The 19,505-nt window shown below is 47.4% G+C and overlaps 1 pseudogene; it reads right to left on the reverse strand.

The window, feature by feature from the left end:
* Positions 1-14,423, reverse strand: part of LOC139273479 (zinc finger protein 271-like) — a 54,290-nt pseudogene extending 39,867 nt beyond the window's left edge.
* Between the last annotated feature and the right edge of the window lie 5,082 nt (positions 14,424-19,505).

Genomic DNA, 19,505 nt, shown 5'->3' on the forward strand with positions numbered 1-19,505 from the left:
TGATCTTAGAATAAGGGGCCGCCCATTTAAAACAGAGATGAGGAGAAATTTCTTCTGAGGGTTGTAAATCTGTGGAATTCGCTACCTCAGAGAGCTGTGGAAGCTGGGACATTGAATAAATTTAAGACAGAAATGGACAATTTCTTAAATGATATGGGGTTATGGAGCTGAGTCGATGATCAGATCAGCCATGATCTTACTGAATGGCGGATCAGGTTCAAAGTGCCGTATGGCCTACTCCAGTTCCTATTTGTTCCGTTCTTATAACCGGTTCCAATGCCCCAGGAATCTAAAGCCCTTCCTCCTGCACCATCTCTCCAGCCACGCATTCATCTGCTCTATCCTCCCATTTTTGTACTCACTCGCGCGGGAGTAATTCGGAGAATAGAAACATAGAAATTTACAACACAGAAGGAGACCATTTCAGCCCATCGTATCCGCATCGGCCGACAAAGAGCCGTATTGCCCTTGGTCAGCAATCCTAAAGGTTACATGTAAACCTATGAACAATGACGGAAAGGCAAAGAGCACCTAGGCCAACCAGTCCGCCTCACACCACTGCAACACCTCTTATACTGAAAACATCTACACTTCACCCCAACCCGAGCCATGTGATCTCCTGGGAGAGGCAAAAACCAGATAAAAACTCAGGCTAATTTTGGGAGAAAAAATCTGGGAAAATTCCTCTCTGACCCATCCAGGTGATCGAAACTAGTTCAGGAGATCACCCTGGCCGTATTCTATTCCCTGCAGTACTTACCATTATATCTGCATCGTCCAACAAAAGGTCAGTCTGTCTGATCCCAATTACCAGCTCTCGATCCGTAACCCTGCAGGTTACTGCACTTCAAGTGCCCATCCAACCATCTCTTAAAAGTGGTGAGGGTTTCTGCATCCATCACTCTTCTAGGCAGCGAGTTCCAGATCCCCACAACCCTATGCGTAAAGAAGACCCCCCTCTCCTCAAATCTCCTTTAAATCTTCCACCAACAACCTTAAAACAATGCCCCTCATAATAGATCCCATCGACCAGTGGAAATAGACCCTTACTATCCACTATGTCCCCCCTCAATATTTTGTACACCTAATGAAGTCTCCTCTCAACCTCCTCCGTTCCAATGAGAACAAACCCAGCCTATCCAATCTGTCCTCATAACTAAGATTCTACATTCCAGGCAGCATCCTCGTAAATCTCCTCTGCTTCCTCTCTAGTGCAATTACGTCCTTCCCATAATATGGTGGGCAGAACTGTACGCAGTACTCCAGATGTGGCCTAACCAAAGTATTATACAATTTAAGCATAACCTCCCTTTTATATTCTATGCCTCGGCCAATAAAGGCAAAGATTCCGTATGCCGCCTTAACCACCTTATCCACCTGGCCTGCTACTTTCAGGGATCTGTGGACAAGCACTCCAAGGTTCCTTTGTTCATCTACACTATTAAATGGCCTACCGTTTAATGTGTATACCCGTTCCTTATTAGCCCTCCCAAAGTGCATCACCTCACACTTCACTGAATTAAATTCCATTTGTCACTGTCTGCCCCTGTCTGCCCACTTGACCAGTAGATTGATATCCTCCTGCAGCCCATGACTTTCCTCTTCATTATCAACCACACAGCCAATTTTATTGTTGTCTGCAAACTTCTTAATCATACTCCCTATATTCAAATCTAGATAATTGATATATACCACAAAAAGTAAGAGACCTAGTACTGAACTCTGTGGAACCCCACTGGAAACATCCTTCCAGTCACAAAAACATCCATCAATCATTACCCTTTGCTTCCTACCTCCAAGCCAATTTTGGATACAACTTGACACTTTGCCCTGTATCCCATGGGCTTTAACCTTCATGATCAGTCTACCATGTGGGACCTTATCAAAAGCCTTGCTAAAGTCCATATATACTACGTCGTATGCACTACCCTCATCAACTTTCTTGGTTACCTCCTCAAAAAAATTCAATCAGTTTAGTCAAACACGATCTTCCCTTAACAAATCCGTGCTGACTGTCCCTAATTAATAATTGCCTTTCCAAATGCAGATTTATCCTATCTTTCAGGATTTTTTCCAATAATTTTCCCACCACTGAGGTTAGGCTGACAGGCCTGTAATTACTCGGCCTATTCCTTTTTCCCCTCCGAGGTCCTTTTTTTTATAAAAATCTCTTTTCTAACTCCCTAAAATCTGCCTATAGGACCTCATCCCTCTTTGTACCTATGTCGTTGGTACCAATATGGACCATGACCTCTGGCTGTTCACCCCTCAGAATGTTCTGCAGCCGCTCAGTGACATCCTTAACTCAGGCACCAGGGAGACAACACAACATCCTGGAGTCACGTATGCGGTCGCAGAAATGCCTGTTGGTTCCCCTAACTATCAAATCCCCTACCACTATTGCTCTCCCACTCTTCTTTACCCCCCCCCCCCCCCCCCCGCCCCCTCAGTACAGCTGAGCCACCTGTGGTGCTGTGGATTTGGCTCTGGCTTTACTCCCCAGAGGAATCATCACCCTCACTGGTACTCAACAGAATATTGGTTGGAGAGTGAGATGCACTTAGGGAACACCTGCATGACCTGCCTATCTGATGGAATAAAAGCCCACAGTCAATAACAGTCCGCAAGTCTCGTGTTTGCCCGGGGTAACTGGCCACCATCTTGGACAGAGAGGGATCAGGGTGCCTGCGCGGCCATCTTGCTCGTGGCTTTCTCCCCGACAGGCTTGGGTTACAGCACCTCCACGGCCATCTTGGTACAGGAGCAGCGAGTGAGTGGGGCTTCAACGTCCCAGTGACCAGGAGAGAAAATCATTGCCTCATTGATTTTATTCTCACTTTGCACACAGCGGGTGAAGAACTGAACCCAACTAGAGCAGAGGGAGGGAGAAAACTGAGGATGGAGGAAATAAATGTTGGAGATGGTGTGATGGGTTTGGATTTCAGCACAGGGAGGAGGGAGAGTGTGTGGGATGGGGATTTACAGCTTTGGGGGAACAAGAGAGGAAAGAATGTTCCATAGCAATTAGAATTGTCTGTCCTCAATTTCTATCCTACACTTCCAGTGCTGACTTTTGTAAACCCATTTTACAGGATATTAGATGAGCATTTGCAGATGGGAAACTCGAACCAAACATGATGTCAAGATCTGACAGAGTCACTCCATTCATCAGGACTTGAATATTATTGGCCTTTCAAAGTAGGAGAAATGTTTGTTTGTTCTGTCTGTGGGAAAAGATTTCAAACATCAGTGTGACTGGAAAAGCACCGAGACACACAAACCCGAGTGAGTGTGTTCCAGTGCACTGACTCTGGAAAGAGCTTGAACCAGTTACACAGCCTGAAAAACCATTCACAGCAGGGAGAAACCGTACACATGTTCAGTGTGTGGACGAGGCTTTAACTGATCGTTTAACCTGGAGAGACACAAGGACACCCGCACCACAGAGAAACTGTGGGAATGTGGGGACTGCGGGAAGCGATTCAGATCCCCCTCCCGGCTGGAAACTCATCGGCGCATTCACACTGGGTAGAGGTCGTTCACCTGCCCCATGTGTGGGAAGGGATTCACTCGTTCATCCAACCTGCTGATACACCAGCAAATTCACAGTGGGGAGAGGCCGTTGATCTGCTCAGTGTGTGGGAAGAGATTCACTCGTTCATCCCACCTTACTTCACACTAGCAAGTTCACACCAATAAGAGGCCATTTAAATGTTCTGATTGTGAAAAGGGCTTTAAAAGCAGAAATGATCTGATGAAACACCAACGAGTACACACCGGGGAGAGGCCATTCACCTGCTCTGAGAGTGGGAAGGGATTCACTCAGTTGTCCAACCTGCTGAGACACCAGCGAGTTCACAAGTGACTGCAGGGGTTGGATTCTGCTGTTATTTTTGCCATTAATCACATCCAGGACTGAACCATGTTCACTCGGACCATTGGGGTTTGTTGCTGCTGATGTAATTAATCCTTATAACTGGGCTGGAGTTTAATTTTCTGGATATCACAGAATCATAGAATGGTTACAGCACAGAAGGAGGCCTTTCGGCCCATGCCGGCTCTCTGCAAGGGCACTTCAGCTAGTCCCCCGCCCTTACCCCGTAGCCCAGTTTCAGGGACTTATCCAATTCCCTTTTTGAAAGCGATGATTGCGTCTAGCTCCACCACCCTTGCAATCAGTGCTTTCCAGATCCTAACCACTCGCTGCACAAATTTTTTTCTCATGTCGCCTTTGGTTCTTTTGTCAATTATCTTGAAGCTGTGTCCTCTGGTTCTTGACCCTTCCGCCAATCGGAACAGTTTCTCTCTACTCGGTCCAGCCCCTCATAATTTTGAACACCTCGATCAAATCCCCTCTCAACCTTCTGTTCTAAGAAGAACAACCCCAGCTTCACCAGTCTATCCATGTAACTGAAGTCCCTCATCCCTGGAATCATTCTTGTCAATCTTTTCTGCACCCTCTGTCAAACAACTGTTAAATAAATCAGCTTTGTTTCCTACATACAGTGAGTCGATTCCTTGATTTCTCCAAGAGGAGACTAATTGATGTCCTGTTACCGACTGTTCCATTTTTGAACCTTTTCTCCTTTGTTAAAGGAAGACTTGTATTTATAAAGTGCCTTTCACCACCTCAGGAATTCCCAAAGCCCTTTACAACCAATGAAGTAACTTTTAAATGCAGTTGCTGCTGTAGTGTCGGAGATGCAGCAACAAATTTGCACACAGCAGGCTCCCACACACAGCAATGTGATAATGACCAGATAATCTGTTTTAATGATGTTGGTCGAGCGATAAATGTTAGCCAGGACACCAGGGAAAATTCCCACTTACTTGGAAATAATGTCATGAGATATTTTACGCCCACTTGAGGGGTCAGATGGGGTTGAATGTCTCATGTGAAAGACGGCACCTCTGACAGTGCAGCGCTCCCCCTCTACTGTATTGGAATGTCGGCCTAAATTTTATGCTCCAGGCTCGGGAGGTGGACTTGAACCGACTGACTCAGAGACTAGTGTGCTACGCCTGAGCCACGACTAACAGCTCATTGCTCTGGAATATTTCAGTTCTCTTACCATCGGTTACTCTCCTGGACAAGTCCGAGCTTCCCATACCTTCCACAGTACCTCTCCCAGCCTTAGGATCCCGGGAAGGTATTGGTAACATACCTGTGTACCTGCCCTGGGAGTGTTTGATGGGACAGTGTAGGGAGATCTTTATTTTGTATTTAACCTGTGCTGTTCCTGCCCTGGGTGTGTTCAATGGGACAGTGTAGAGGGAAGCTTTCTCTGTATCGAACCCCTGCTGTACCTACACTGGGGTTTTTTTGAGACAGAGTAGAGGCATCTTTATTCTGTATTTAACCAGTGCAGTGTCTGCCCTGGGAGAGTGTAGAGGGGGCTTTACTCCATATCTAACCCGTGCTGTAGCGTCCCTGGGAATGTTTGATGGGACAGTGCAGAGGGAGCTTTATTCTGTATCTAACCTGTTCAGTCCCTGCCCTGCGAGTGTTTACATAAGAACTCGGAGCAGGAGTAGGCCATTCGGCCCCTCGAGCCTGCTCTGCCATTCAATGAGATCATGGCTGATCTACCTTAACTCCACGTTCTTGCACTATCTCCATATCCATTGATTCGCTTAATATCCAAAAATCTAGCGATCTCTGCCTTGAATGTACTCAACAACTAAGCATCCACAGCCTTCGGTGTAGAGAATACCAGAGATTCACCAGTGAAAAAGTTTCTCCTCTTCTCTGTCCTAAATGGCTGACCCCTCATTCTGAGACTATGACCCTTTGGGTTCAAGACTACCCAGCAAGAGGAAAGATCCTCCCCCTGTATCTACCCTGTCAAGCCCTGTAAGAATTTTTTTATGTTTCAATGAAATCACACCTCATTCTTCTAAACTCTTGAGAATATATGCCTTGTCTACTCAATCTCTCCGCATAGGACAATCCCCCCCATCCCAGGAATCAGTCTGGTGAACCTGGCCGTGAATATGGGTTGAGGAATTCACATGGAGGCTTCATTTAAGGTTTCATTACCCCTGAACAAAGTTTCCATCAGGGCCTCGATGCAATCATCCACGATAAGCTCATGGGTGGGAAGGGCCTTGTTTGCAAGCCAACGGACATTCTGGAGGGAGATGTGGAAGGGTTCGGTGATGGCTGCCCCACTATCTACGTCCACAGGGTCAGCGCTGGGGGCGGGGGGTGAAGGGGGAGTTGGACGGGGAGGAGATTGGCAAGATTAGCCCCCAGTGGCCCACTGGGTGGGAAGGTCGGCAAGAGAGTAGGATGGGACTGTTGGTCTTGCTGCTCCTGAGGAGGCAGCGATGAGTGTCTCGATGGGCCCTTTGGAGGATGCTGAGAGGGGCACCAAGGGAAGCTGCAGGCTTGTTTAGGAGGGAGTCAAGCCTGGGACAGCGGCAGGAGAGTAGGAAGGTCAAAGAGTAATGAAGGATTGGGTAGGGATTTGGGAGGGCAGAGTATCCAAAAGAGAGGACATGAAAGGAGGTGCGACAATAGGAGAGCGCGGTCAGGCAGGGATAGAGAGAAAAGGAAAAGGGGAAAAAGTTGAAAAGTATTGAATGACTCTGCCCGAGCATCAACCAAAGTGCACACGTGAATGGACACGGGAAAAGCTCAGGTTACATCGGCCTTGTTACATGTGATAATTAATGGGATACATATTTCCTGGCAGCAGGTTGGAGACAATAGTGGGGAGACCAGGGTCAAAGTCCGAGGTCCCATGGAGGGACAAAGCTGGTGTAAGTAGGATGGGGCCGGCAGGGAGCATTGCCAGACCGCTGTCCAAATTCAGAGACAGGTGTAGCAGGCGAGTGAAGTCCAGAGTTTGAGGAGGGAGGTTGTTACTGTAGGAACGAGAGTCGGTGGTGGGAAAGGAAGCTGATGGCGAAATAGACGCAAGTTGCAGGTCACTGTAGATCAAAGTGGTGGAGAAAAAGTAAAACCACAAGCCAGCGAGCAGCAAAGCTGGAAACCAGTAGAACGAGTCACCGGACAGCGAGTGAAACAGCTTAGTTATAGGCCAACAGCGCTGAAAAACCACTGGAACCAGTTCAGCAGACACACAGCCGCAGTATCAATTTTAAAACTTTTTTTTTTAGCAGCAAAGAGAGAGAGAGACGAAGCAGATAAATCTTACAATGTAGACCAGTTGTGGCCACGGCAGGGGGTGGTAAGAAAGGACTTAATTGATCAAGATAAGGTTCGCACATAGTAAGGAAGACTCCACTTGGTAATAACTCTTGGAAGCAAGAGACAAGTTGAGATAACAGCAGAATGTCTCTGTGTCTTATAGAAACAAGCAGGCAATTAGTAGCAACACACATGGTTAACTGAGGGACAAAAAAGGTATAAAGATAGACAAGTTCGGACAGTCCAGAGCAAGAATCCGGGAACAACACTCAACAGAAGCACAGACCAGGGAGCGACCCTTGAAGGAACAGTGTCAGGACCGGATTGATCACCCGGGATGTATTGGATAACAGTGTATTTTGAGTGGCAAGGAACACCTTTTGTAATGCTTTGTCTGCAGAGTTGAGTTAAGCAGAGTGTTGTACTTTTCAAGTATTAAACAAACATTAACGATACTGTCATTTGTCTAGTGTGTAATTTGATATTTAACTCAGGCACTACTAGTCACATGACTAGCGAAATTGCCATTTGCGCAACAGTGGAGAGCACTGGTTCATACAATCACAGGACAGAGAGTGGAGAGCATCAGTTCATACAATCACAGGACAGAGAGTGGAGAGCACCAGTTCATACAATCACAGGACAGAGAGTGGAGAGCATCAGTTGATACAAATCACAGATCAGAAAGTGGAGAGCACCAGTTCATACAATCACAGGACAGAGAGTGGAGAGCATCAGTTCATACAATCACAGGACAGAAGTTGGATCATTGGTCTTTGAAATGATTACTTCTCATTGTGCCTTTTGATCTACCCAAGAATTGATTTAATGATTTACTGAGACAGCTAGAGACTGATTTAACTTTTCAATTACTCAAGTTCTGATTTTAAGTTTACTTATAATTAATCTATATATGAATCAATTTTGTTTCAATATAATTGATCTTGATTATACTGAGAGTACTATCATAGAATCCCTATTCTAGTATTCCCTATTCACTGTGTAAACTGAGTTTTTCCTGTGTCTATTTGCTGCCGCTTCAGACCCGAGCCATTCCCTTCTATTTCCACTTCCTTCTCCCGCTTTTTCTTTTCTCTCTATCCCTCCCTGACCAATCTCTTCTGTCGTCATGTCGCCTTTCATCTCTCCTCTCTAGGAAAATCTGCCCTCCCAAATCCCTCCCCTAACCCTTCATTACTCTCCGACCTCCCTACTCTCCTGCCACCGTCCCAGGCTCGACTCCCTTTGAGACAAGCCTGCAGCTTCCCTCTGTGCCTCTCTTGGCATCCGCCGAAGGGCCCAACGTGGCTCTCGTCACTGTCTCCTCACGAGCAGCAACCCCAACTGTCCCATCCTCCTCTCACCGACCTTGCCACCCAGCTTGGGGAGGGGGGGGGGGCTAACCTTGCCAATCTCCTCCCCGTCCAACTCACCCCTCCAATCCCTGACCCTGTGGATGCTAGCAGTGGATCAGCCATCACCGATTCTCTCTGCATCTCCTTGCAGAATGTCCGTTCACTTGCGGACAAGGCCCTTGTCATCCATGAGCTTATCGTGGATGATTGCATCGACATCATGGCCCTGACTGAAACTTGGCTGAGGGATGATGACACATTATCTTTAAATGAAGCCGCCCCTCCCTTCGGTGGTGTGGCTCTCATCATCAAATCCCACCTTGGTCTGTCCCCCGACTCCTCCGGCATTTTCTCCTCCTTTGAACATCTCACCTTATTCCACCCCTCTCACCTCATTTAAATTTCTCGTTCTCTATCGCCCTCCCAAGTAAGATTAAAATATTATCGCGGATATATCCTCACTGCTCTCCTCCCTCAGCACCAAATGACTTCTCATCCTCGGTGATTTCAACCTCCATCTCAATTCAAGTGAACTCCTCAACCCATACTCACGGCCTCCCCCTTGACCTTGCCATTTCTCGTGGCCTCGATATTCCTACCGTGTCAATTACAGATAAGGCCATCTCTGACCATTTCCTTGTATCGCTCTCCACCCACATCCCCCGTCCCCCACCCAAATCTACTTCCTTCTGCATCCTCCCCGGGAAAATACTTTCTTCAAACTCTCTTACAACTGCACTTATCAACTCCAACTGTCCAGCCTTTGGCCCTCCTTTCACCATGACATTTCTGTAGCCACCGATCTGCTCACCCACACCCTCACTACCACCTTTGATGCCCTAGTCCCTGTTATTACTCTCTCTCTCACCCTGGCCATTCCCCCCGGTACAGCTCTTACCTTCGCTCCAAGTCCAAAGAGCGCAGACTTGAACAGATGTGGCAGACAAGTTGTTTAGCCATTCATCACGAGATCTGGCTCGACCACATAAAGCATTTTCAGGTCCTACTCTTGTCTTTAAAAACTGCTCACTGTTCCAGGATCATTCTGGAATGCAAAGCGAACCCCCAGCTACTATTCTCTACTGCTAACCGTCTCCTTAAACCCTTCTCCCCTGTCTCCACCACACTCACCTCCAACAAACTCATGGACTTCTTTGTCTCAAAGATTGAGACCATCCGATCATCTGCCTCTTCCAGTTCCCTTCCTTCCCCTCGCCCATGGGGGCAATGTTCCTCTGAGGTGCCCCCTTGCCCTAATTCTAAACTCGCATCTTTCTCTAGTTTCTCTCTGATCTCTCCACGCTCATCTTGTCCGTGAGACCCACTTCCTGCTCCCTTGACCCTATTCCCACTAAACTGATGACCACACAACTTCCTTTTCTAGCTCCCATGTTAGTTGACATTGTTAACGGTTCTCTCTCCTCAGGTACTGTCCCCTTCATGGTCTACAGAGCAGTAGTGAAAGCCGCCTTCCTATATGCTTCAGAGAATGGACCATGTACAGCAGGCACCTCAAAGCACTGGAGAAGGACCAATGCTGCCTCCGTAAGATCCTGCAAATCCATTGGCAGGAAAGGTGCACCAACGTCAGTGTTCTCGCTCAAGCCAACATCCCCAGCATTGAGGCATTGACCACACTCAATCAGCTCTAATGGATGGGCCACATTGTCCACATGCCCGATACTAGACTCCAAAACAAGTGCTCAACTCGGAGTTCCAACACGGCATGTGAGCCCCAGGTGGGCAGAGGAAACACTGCAAGGACACCCTCTGTGGAAGAAAGAATCTATGAATCTATGGCTTATGGTAAAGGGAAGGGTTAAATTCTGTTTTTGCTATATTTGAAGAAATAATAGGACTAGAACAACACCCACACTTTTTAGCCTTGAAACTTAGAAATGTAATTAAATGACTATCCGGTATTAAAAGGGAGTCTCCTGATATTCTGCTTATCAGACTGTGAACAGGGAGAAACTATGCCAGGACAGATAGAGTGTGTGCCTCCCGAGACGACCTTTGTACTCACGGAACTAATGAATAAGATTCCTTTTCTATTTCTGTATAAAGATAGGGACAATTTGCTTGTACAGGAGAGTTTTCTGCCTTGCTACGGTCCAAGCAGGCTCTCCCAGATATCTCGCTTTTTAAAAATAAAATTCTCTCGAAGCACGACTCTGAAAGCCTCCGCCTGAGTTAATTTAACTTAGAAATTTCCTCAAAACCTCCTTGAAAAAGTGCAACATCCCCATTGACAACTGGGAATCCCTGGCCCAAGACTACTCAAAGTGGAGGAGAAACAACTGAAAAGGCGCCAAACACCTCGAGTCTCTTCGCCGGGAGCAAGCGGAGATCAAATGCCAACAGCAGAAGGAGCGCACGGCAACCCAAGCACTCCACCCACCCGTCCCTTCAACCACTATCTGCCCCACCTGTGACAGAGACTGTAGGTCCCGCATTCGACTTCATTCACCTGAGAACTCATATTAATGTGGAAGCAAGTCATCCTCGACTCCGAGGGACTGCCTAAAAAGAACTGTCCCCCTCTCCTTCAAATCTGCTGTCATCACCCCTCTCCTCAAAAAAAAAATAGCTCTTGACTCCACTGTGTTTGTTAGCTTCCACCCCATCTCCAACTCCCTTTCCTCTCCAAAGTCCTTGAATGTGTTGCCTCCTCCCAAATTCATGCCCACCTTTCCCAGAATTCCATGTATGAATCCCTTCAATCTGGTTTCCGCCCTTGCCACAGTACTGAAACTTCTCTCATCAAAGTCACAAATTACATTCTTTGTAAATGTGACGAAGGTAAACTAACTCTCCTCATCCCCCTCAACCTGTCTGCAATCTTTGACACAGTTAACCACTCCATCCTTCTTCAACGCCTCTCCACCATCATCCAGCTGGGTGGACTGCACTCGCTTAGTTCCATTCCTATCTATCTAATCATAACCAGAAAATCTCCTGCAATGGCTTCTCTTCCCGCCCCCGCATCATTACCTCTGGTGTCCCCCAAAGATCTATCCTTGGTCCCCTCCGATCTCTCATCTATATGCTGCCTCTTGGCGATGTCATCCGAAACATAGAAAATAAGTGCAGGAGTAGGCCATTCAGTCCTTCGAGCCTGCACCTCCATTCAATAAGATCATGGCTGATCATTCCCTCATACCCCTTTCCTGCTTTCTCTCCATACCCCTTGATCCCCTTAGCCGTAAGGGCCATATCTAACTCCCTCTTGATATATCCAATGAACTGGCATCAACAACTCTCTGCGGCAGGGAATTCCACAGGTTAACAATCCTCTGAGTGAAGAAGTTTCTCCTCATCTCGATCCTAAATGGCTTACCCCTTATCCTTAGACTGTGACCCCTGGTTCTGGACTTCCCCAACATTGGAACATTCTTCCTGCATCTAACCTGTCCAGTCCCGTCAGAATTTTATATGTTTCTATGACATCCCCTCTCATCCTTCTAAACTCCAGTGAATACAGGTCGAGTCAATCCAGTCTCTCCTCATATGTCAGTTCTGCCATTCCGGGAATCAGTCTGGTGAACCTTCGCTGCACTCCCTCAATAGAAAGAACGTCCTTCCTCAGATTAGGAGACCAAAACTGAAAACACGGAGTCAGGTTCCACATGTATGCTGATGACACCTAGCTCTACCTCTTCATCATTTCTCTCGACCCCTCCATGGTCTCTAAATTGTCAGACTGCTTGGCTGACATCCAGTACTGGATGAGCATAAATGTTCTGCAATTAAATATTGGGAAGACTGAATCCATTGTCTTTGGTCCACGCCACGAACTGCGTTCCCCAGCCACTGACTCCATCCCTTTCCCTAGCATCTACCTGAGGCTAAACCAGACAGTTCACAACCTAGGCATCATATTTGACCCTGAACTGAGCATATGGCCACATCCGCGGCATAACTAAATCCCATCTATTTCCACCTCCGTAACATTGCCCGCATCTGCCCTGCCTCAGCTCACCTCCTGCTGAAACTCTCATCCATGCCTTTGTTACCTCTACTTACCTTGACTACTCCAACGCACTTCTGAATGGCCTCCCACATTCTACCCTACGTAAACTTGAGGTAATCCACAACTCGACTGCCCGTGTCCTAACTCGCTCCAAGTCCCGATCACTGATCATCCATGTGCTCGCTGACCTACATTGGCTCCCGGTTAAGCAACGCCTCGATTTCAAAATTCACATCCTTGTTTACAAATCCCTCCATGGCCTCGCCCCTCCCAATCGCTTATCTCTTTCAGCCTCACAACGCCACGTGATATCTGTGTTCCTCAAACTCTGCCCTCTTGAGCATTCCTGATCAGAACTGTTCCACCATCGGTGTCCGGGCCTTCAGCTGCCTGGGCCCGAAGCTCTGGAACTCCCTCCCTAAACCTCTCTGCCTCTGGACATTTCTTTCCTCCTTTAAAGACTTTGCTTAAAATCTACCTCTTTGACCAAGCTTTTGGTCATCTGCTGTAATTTGTTCTTATGTGCCTCGGTGTCAAATTTATTTGCTTTGTCTTGTAACACTGCAAGCACCTTGGGACATTTTACTATGTTAAAAGTGCTATAAAAATAAAGTTGTTGATGTTGTTGATAGCAATGGGAGCTCGTACAACCGGAGCTCCCATTATTATCAATGAGAATACTAGATGTTCATTGGTGGTCCAGGTCCACGTTATCCCAGGATATGAATATATACCTGGAAGACCATGTTCCTGTACATTGCACTGCGAAAATAGGACTCCGATCACAATCCTATGTTCCTCCGAGTCCACCAGTTAATTTTGATTAAAAAATTCCGGTCGGAGGCATTCGCCCGAAAGAAGCCTCCGACCGCAATTTCCTCCCCAAAGTATTTGTTTAATTTCTCTGCCATTTCCTTATTCCATATTATAATTTCTCCTGTCTCAGCCTGTAGGGGACCCACATTTACTTTTGCTAATCTTTTCCTTTTTAACAATACTATAGAAGCTTTTACAATCTGTTTTTATGTCTCTCGTTAGTTTACTCTCATTCTATTTTCCCATTTCAGTTTCTTGGTCCTCCTTTGCTGAATTCTAAAATGCTCCCAATCCCCAGACTTACTGCTCTTTTTGGCAACATTATAAGCCTCTTCCTTTGATCTACAACTATCTTTAACTTCTCTTGTTAGTCACAGTTGGACCACCTTTCCTGTGGGGTTTGTGTGCCTTAAAGGAATGTATGTTTGCTGTAAATTATGTATTAATTCTTTAATGCGAGGCATTGCTTATCTACTTTCATACTTTTTAATGTAGTTTCCCAATCTATCTTAGGTAACTCACCCCTCATAGCTAAAAAGTTTGCTTTGTTTAAATTTAAGACCCTAGTTTTGGATTTAATGAAATCACTTTCAAACTTAATGTAACATTCTATCATATTATGGTCATTCTTCCGTTACCAGCACATCCCATGTACAAATAAACAAGACTCACTGTTAAAAGTTGTTGCTGTTAATAATCACAAATCACTTTTTACAAATCACTCCATGGCCTCGCCCCTCCCGATCTCGGGAATCTGTTGCAGCCCACAAGATGTCTGCACTCCTCAAATTCTGCCCTTTTGACCATCCCTGATTATAATCGCTCCACCATCGGTGTCCGGCCCTTCAGCTGCCTGGGCCCCGAGCTCTGGAACTCCCTCCCTAAACCTCTCCGCCTCTTTCCTACTTTCAGACCCTCCTTAAAACCTACCTCTTTGACCCAGCTTTTGGTCATCTGCCGCAATTTCTTCGTTTGTAGCTCGATGTCAAATGTATGTGTTGTGTCCTGTAACACTGCTGTGAAGCGGCTTGGGACGTTTTACTACGTTAAAGGCGCTCTATAAAGAAAAGTTATTATTAATAGTGCAGGAGTGAGGGATTCAGTGAGCTGGGAGTCCGGCGCAGGCGCACTGCGAGTGGTACCGCCCCTCAGCACCGACGCGACCAGGAACGTCGAGGGCGATATGGGCGGGGCTGTTACGTCACCCGCTCGGCGTGCGTTGAGGCGGTTTAACGGTTTTCAAATCAGGAGCCACGTGACCCCCGAGCTGCCCAGCGCGCCTTCAACACAGTGGGCGGGGCTCTGTGGCGCTGCCGACTCCTATTGGTGGGCGTGGCTGACAATCTGCTGCGTTCAGCCAATAGACGGTCCGGACTCTCTAAGGGTCATTAATTTATGCAGCGAAGGCGCTCCGTGGCGGCACTGCCCATGCTTGGTGCCGCCCTCTCCACCCCCAGTCCCCGGATGCCAAGCAGTTTGCTATAACCAGCAGTTGGACAATGTGGGGAACCGGGGGCCGCAGGGAACCGGACTGATGGTGTGTGGCTGGGGCCGGGGCAGAGCGCTCGGCCGGCGGGCAGGGAGGGTACGGTGAGTCTGTGAGGGAAAACACCGAACTGAACACACAGCCCCGGAGCTCAGGGTTTGGGGACATGCGGGAGATAGACTGAAACTTCCAGTGAGCTCAGACAGTGTGTAACCCGGGGGCCCAGTGAGATCAGACAGTGTGTAACCCGGGGGCCCAGTGAGATCAGACAGTGTGTAACCCGGGGGCCCAGTGAGCTCAGACAGTGTGTAACCCGGGGGCCCAGTGAGCTCAGACAGTGTGTAACCCGGGGGCCCAGTGAGATCAGACAGTGTGTAACCCGGGGGCCCGGTGAGATCAGACAGTGTGTAACCCGGGGGCCCGGTGAGATCAGACAGTGTGTAACCCGGGGGCCCGGTGAGATCAGACAGTGTGTAACCCGGGGGCCCGGTGAGATCAGACAGTGTGTAACCCGGGGGCCCGGTGAGATCAGACAGTGTGTAACCCGGGATCCCGGTGAGATCAGACAGTGTCTAACCCGGGGGCCCAGTGAGATCAGACAGTGTGTAACGCGGGGGCCCGGAGAGATCAGACAGTGTGTAACGCGGGGAGGATGGGCCCAGTGAGATTAGTCAGTGTGTAACCCGGGGAGAATTCTGGTGATTTTCTGTAAGTCCAGACGGGCGGGACAGGAATCTGAAGAATAGGATAAAATCAAACAGAAATACTGGACATATACTTTTCTGAAACATTGGAAAAACACTTTACACTACATTCCACTTCACAACATTAATATTCTTCTAATTTTCTGCCCTGCCAGAATTAGATCTCCCGGTGAATGGCGGAGTGATTGAGAAAGTTCCACAGCTGGAAGGAAACAGGGATTGTGGACTGAGGAACAACAGCAGGTGAACCAGCACAGGATTGTGAGAGCACCAACCAGTGAGCCCCTTCCGATTGAAAGCGCTTCAATAGATCGACTGGGGAGGAAGGTAAGAGAAAGTGCCATTTACTCAGATACACACCGGTCCTGTAGACAGTACACACAGGTTACAAGGTAAGGCAGGAAATGAGACTGGGAGAGTCTGACCACCGAGCACAATTATCCAGCATGAGGCCGTGCAATGGGATGTGAAGTGAGATCACTTTCTGTCTCTAAACACACAGTCACAGTGAATCTTGTGTGTGTTTTAGAGTAAAGGGCTTTGATCTAAGAGGTGACTCCAGTTTGAGGCAGAGCCCAGCAGATGGACCCGTCTCTGTACATTCGGTGGGGCTGAACTCACACCGACACCATCAGATCTCAATGTTCAAATATTTCCCATCTGGTGAGAAAGCCATTGGAAAGATTGAACTGGAAGCATCATAGTCAATTCATTGATCACGATGCACAGACCAATCTGAAAGACCAGAACGGCCTATTACTGACAGAATCAATTATTCATTCATGAACATTTGGAATTAACAGAAAATATATTGATAAGTACTACTATTGAAGCATTGATCACTCGAGGTATGTAGTATTCTAATAAAGTGAAACACAGATGAGGAGAGTTGCAATTTATTGATTGGCGTTGTACTTGACTCCGAGATGAGTTTCCGAATCCATATTCTCTCAATCACCATGTACGTTTACTTCCAGCTCCATAACATCGCCGGTCTCTGCCCCTTCCTCAGCTCATCTGCTCAAACCCTCATCCATGCCTCTGTTACCACGACTTTGGACTATTCCATTGCTCTCCTGATCGGCCTCACACCTCGCACTCTCCGCAAACTTAAGCTTATCAAAAACACTCCTGACTGTATCCTTACTCAAGAACACAAGAAGTAGCAGCAGGTGTTGGCCATACGGCCCCTCCCGTCTGCTCCGCCATTCAGTAAGATCTCTATTCGATAGAGAATTTCAAAGATGCACAACTCTTAAGTGAAGAAATATCTCATCTCAGTCTTCAATGGCCGATCTCTTATCCTAATGCTAGGACCCCTAGTTTTAGACTATCCAGCCCGTGACAATTCTATGTTTCAATGATATCACCTTCCATTCTTCTAAATTCCAGAGAATATAGGCCTATTCTACTCAATCTGTCCTCAGCCCTCTCATCCCAACTTGTACCAATTTCCGTTCACCCATCACCCCTGTGCTCACTGAACTACATTGGCTCCTGCTCCATCGATTTCAAAATGCTCTTCCTTGTTTTGAAATCCATCAAGGACCTTGCCCCTCCCTATTGCTGTAACCTCCTCCAGCCCTACAACCCTCAGAGATCTTTGCATTCCTCCAATTCTAGCCTCTTGAGCAGTCCAATTTTCATCGATCCAATATTGGTGGCAATACCTTCAGCTGCCGAGGCCATAAGCTCTGGAATTCCCTCATTAAACCTCTGCACCTTCAAAATGCTCCTTAATACCTACCCTTTTGAACAAGCTTTTAATCCTGTGTTAATATTTCCTTACGTGACTGGGTGTCAAATTCTGTTTGCTAACGGTCCTGTGAAGTGCCTTGGGACATTTTACGATGTTTAAGGCGCGATATTAATGCAATTTGTTGCTGATAACAGGCATGGGGAATTGCAATAGATTGATAACTGCAGAGGAAGAGGATTGTTATGTATTGCTAACAGCGTGAATTATTTTAATGTGAGGTGGCCCTTGCACATTAGCTACCACACGAGCTTGGCAAAGCAAGGTCTTGGTCCAATGGCAAGGGGATCCAAGACGACTGGACACCAGGCTCTGCTGCATGTTTCCTCTGGCACTGACACTCACTGGGGTACAGTTTCCTCTGGCACTGTCCCTCACTGGGATACAGTTTCCTCTGGCACTGACTCTCACTGGGGTACAGTTTCCTCTGACTCTCACTGGGGTACAGTTTCCTCTGGCACTGACTCTCACTGGGGTACAGTTTCCTCTGGCACTGTCCCTCACTGGGATACAGTTTCCTCTGGCTCTGACTCTCACTGGGGTACAGTTTCCTCTGACTCTCACTGGGATACAGTCTCCTCTGGCACTGACTCTCACTGGGGTACAGTTTCCTCTGACTCTCACTGGGGTACAGTTTCCTCTGGCACTGACTCTCACTGGGGTACAGTTTCCTCTGGCACTGTCCCTCACTGGGATACAGTTTCCTCTGGCTCTGACTCTCACTGGGGTACAGTTTCCTCTGACTCTCACTGGGATACAGTCTCCTCTGGCACTGACTCTCACGGGGGTACAGTTTCCTCTGGCACTGACTCTCACTGGAGTACAGTTTCCTCTGGCACAGATTTACTGTGTATCTAATTCGTGCTGCCCCTGCCCTGGGAGTGCTTGATGGGACAGTATAAAGGGAGCTTCGCTCTTTACCGAACCCGTGCTGTACCTGTCATGGGATTGTTGGGACAGTGTAGAAAGAGATTTGCTCTGTATCTAACCCGTGCTCTGCCTGCCCTGTGAGCTTTGATGGGTCGCTGTAGGAGAAGCTTTCCTCTGAATCTAACCTGTACTCTACCTGTCCGAGTTGTATCTGATGGGACAGTGTAGAGGGAGGTTTACTCTGTATCTCATCATCATCATTGGCAGTCCCTTGGAACATAGGAAATAGGTGCAGGAGTAGGCCATTCGGCCCTTCGAGCCTGCAACACCATTCAATATGATCATGGCTGATCATGCAACTTCAGTACCCCATTCCTGCTTTCTCTCCATACCCCTTGATCCCTTTAGCCATAAGGGTAACATCTAACTCCCTTTTGAATATATCTAATGAACTGGCCTCAACAACTTTCTGTGGTGAAGAATTCCACAGGTTCACAATTCTCTGAGTGAAGAAGTTTCTCGGTCCTAAATGACTTACCCCTTATCCTTTGACTGTGCTCCCTGGTTCTAGACTTCCCCAACATCAGGAACATTTTTCCTGCATCTAACCTGTCCAATCCCGTCAGAATGTTATATTTTTCTATGAGATCCCCTCTCATTCTTCTAAATTCCAGTGAATATAAGCCTAGTCGATCCAGTCTTTCTTCATATGTCAGTCCTGCCATCCCAGGAATCAGTCTGGTGAACCTTCACTGCACTCCCTCAATTGCAAGAATGTCCTTCCTCAGATTAGGAGCCCAAAACTGTACACAATATTCAAGGTGTTGCCTCACCAAGGCCCTGTAGAACCGCAGTAAGACCTCCCTGCTCCTATACTCAAATCCTCTCGCTATGAAGGCCAACATGCCATTTACCTTCTTCACCGCATACTGTACCTGCATGTCAACTTTCAATGACTGATGTACCATGACACCCAGGTCTCGTTGCACCTCCCCTTTTCCTAATCTGTCACCATTTAGATAATATCCTGCCTTCCTGTTTTTCCAAAGTGGATAACCTCACATTTATCTACATTATACTGCATCTGCCTTGCATTTGCCCACTCACCTAACCTGTCCAAGTCACCCTGCAGCCTCTTAACATCCTCCTCACAGCTCTCACTGCCACCCAGCTTAGTGTCATCTGCAAACGAGGATGACTTGCTTCCACGCCAAAAAAGGATGAGTTCACAGGTGCTTCAATGAAGGACCTAATATTCCAGATCCTGAACTACATCCTGAAGGGTGGAAGATGCCTGTGCGTGGCTTTTTTTGCACGCCAGCCACCACATGGGAAACTCAGTATCTAATCTGTGCTGTGCCTGCCCTGGCATTGTTTGATGGGATAGTG

This window comes from Pristiophorus japonicus, chromosome 9 (genome assembly GCF_044704955.1).
Source record: "Pristiophorus japonicus isolate sPriJap1 chromosome 9, sPriJap1.hap1, whole genome shotgun sequence".
NCBI lineage: Eukaryota > Metazoa > Chordata > Chondrichthyes > Pristiophoridae > Pristiophorus > Pristiophorus japonicus.